Source organism: Orcinus orca, chromosome 13, assembly GCF_937001465.1.
Source record: "Orcinus orca chromosome 13, mOrcOrc1.1, whole genome shotgun sequence".
Classification (NCBI taxonomy): Eukaryota; Metazoa; Chordata; class Mammalia; order Artiodactyla; family Delphinidae; genus Orcinus; species Orcinus orca.
Window position 1 is genome coordinate 83,159,021 of NC_064571.1, and position 2,378 is coordinate 83,161,398.

Below are 2,378 nucleotides of genomic sequence, written 5' to 3' on the forward strand. Positions count from 1 at the left end.
GCCCCCCTTGCCACAACTAGAGAAAGCCCTCGCACAGAAACGAAGATGCAGCACAGCAAAAATAAATTAATTAATTAATAAACTCCTACCCCCAACATCTTCTTAAAAAAAAAGTATTCTTTATTTTTTTCTGTTTGTTTTTTATGTATTATTTGTGTGAAAAGTATTATAAACCTGTACAGTAGCCGATTGTGTTAGTTGGGTACCTAGGCTAAGTTTGTTGGACTTATGAACCAACTGGACTTATGAACGCACTCTGGGAACAGAACTCATTCATATGTAGGGGACTTACTATACCCACAAAACTGCAGTGGCATGCAGCAACAAATTCAGTGCACAGTCTGTGGGGTTCGGGAGCATGAGCTGTGTTCAGTTATGTTACCTGGCCTCACTCACATGGCCTGGGTTGGCCAGATGTCAGCTGGTCCTGGAAGGCCTTGGTTAGAATCTCCAAGGCAACTGTGTTCTGCTCTGCTTATCTTTCAGCCCGAAGCAGACTAGCCCAGGCACGTTCTTGTGGTGATGATAGGAGGGCAAGACCAGTAAACCCACCTGAGTGAGGGCTTTTGAAGCTTCAGTCTGCATCTCATTTGCTAAACCCCAGGGGTCAAAGCAAATCACATGGCCAAGCCAAAAGCCAGGTGGGAGGGCCCTCCACAGTTACAGGGAAAAGTTTGTGGATGAGGAAGGGTAAAAAAAATCTATTACAGTGCTCACCTTGGCAGCACATATACTAAAATTGAAATGATACAGAGGAGATTAGCATGGCTCCTGTGCAAGGATGACACGCAAATTTGTGAAGTGTTCCATATTTTTGTTAATATACAGAAATCTGTTGCATTTCTATTCACTAACAGTGAACTCTCAGAAAGAAAAATTAAGAAAACAATCCCACTTACAATTGCATCAAAAAGAATAAAATACCTAGGAATAAAGCTAACCAAGACAATAAGAGACCTGTACTCTGAAAACTATCAGACACTGATGAAAGAAATTGAAGATGACACAAATAGAAAGATACAGCATGCTCATGAATTGGGAAAATTAATATTGTTAAAATGACCATACTACCCAAGGCAATCTACAGATTCAGTGCAATCCCTATCAAAATACCAATGGCGTTTTTCACAGAGCTAGAACAAATAATTCTAAAATTTGTAAGAAAACACAGAAGATCCCAAATAGCGAAAACAATCTTGAGAAAGAACAAAGATGGAAGAATCACACTCCTTGATTTCAAACTACACTACAAAGCTATAGTCATCAAAACAGTATAGTACTGGAACAAAAAGACATATAGATTGATGGAAAAGAATAGAGAGCCCAGAAATGAATCCACACTTACGTGGTCAGTTAGTGTATGACAAAGAAGGCAAGAATATACCATGGGGAAAAGACAGCCTCTTCAGTAAATGGGCAGCAACATGCAAAAGAATCAAACTGGACTACTTTCTCACATCATATATAAAAATAAATTCAAATGGATTAAAGACTCAGTTGTAAGAACTGAAACCATAAAACTCCTAGAAGAAAACATAGGCAGTATACTCTTTGGCACTGGTCTTAGCAATTTTTTTTTTTTTTTTTGGATCTGTCTGCTCAGGAAAGGGAAACAAAAGCAAAAGTAAGCAAATGGGACTACATTAAACTAAAAAGGAAATGATCAACAAAATGAAAAGGCAGTCTACTGAATGGGAGAAGATATTTGCAAACAATATATCTGATAAGGGATTAATATCCAAAATATACAAAGAACCCATACAACTCAACCTTGACAAAGCAAACAACCCAATTTAAAAATGGACAGAGAACCTGAATAGACATTGTTACAAAGAAGACATACAGATGACCAATAATCATCAGGGAAATGCAAATGAAAAACCACATGAGATATCACCTCACACCTGTCAGAATGGCTGTTATCAGAAAGACAATAAATAACAAGTGTTGGTGAGGATATGGAGAAAAGGGAACCCTCATTCATTCTTGGTGGGAATGTAAATTGGTGCAGTCATAATGAAAAACAGTATGGAGGGTCCTCAAAAAATTAAAAACAGAACTATCATATGATCCAGGAATTCCACTTTGGGGTATTTTTCTGAAGAAAATGAAAACACTAATTTGAAAAGATTCATGTACCCCTATGTTCATTGCAGCATATTTACAATAGCCAAGATATGGAAGCAACCTAAGTGTCCATTGATTGATGAATGGACAAAGATGTGACATATATATTCCATATACACAATGGAATATTACTCAGCCATAAAAAGGAATTAAATCTTGCCATTTGTAGCAATATGGATGGGCCCAGAGGGTATTATGCTAAGTGAAATAAATCCCACAGAGTAAAACAAATACCATATGATTTCACTTGC

The 2,378-nt window shown here is 37.5% G+C and overlaps 1 non-coding gene across 1 annotated transcript; it reads left to right on the plus strand.

The window, feature by feature from the left end:
• The first annotated feature begins 709 nt into the window (after nucleotides 1-709).
• Nucleotides 710-816, plus strand: LOC117203296 (U6 spliceosomal RNA). The gene has a single exon (XR_004485994.1). It is a non-coding gene; the product is annotated as a U6 spliceosomal RNA (small nuclear RNA).
• The last annotated feature ends 1,562 nt before the right edge of the window (nucleotides 817-2,378 follow it).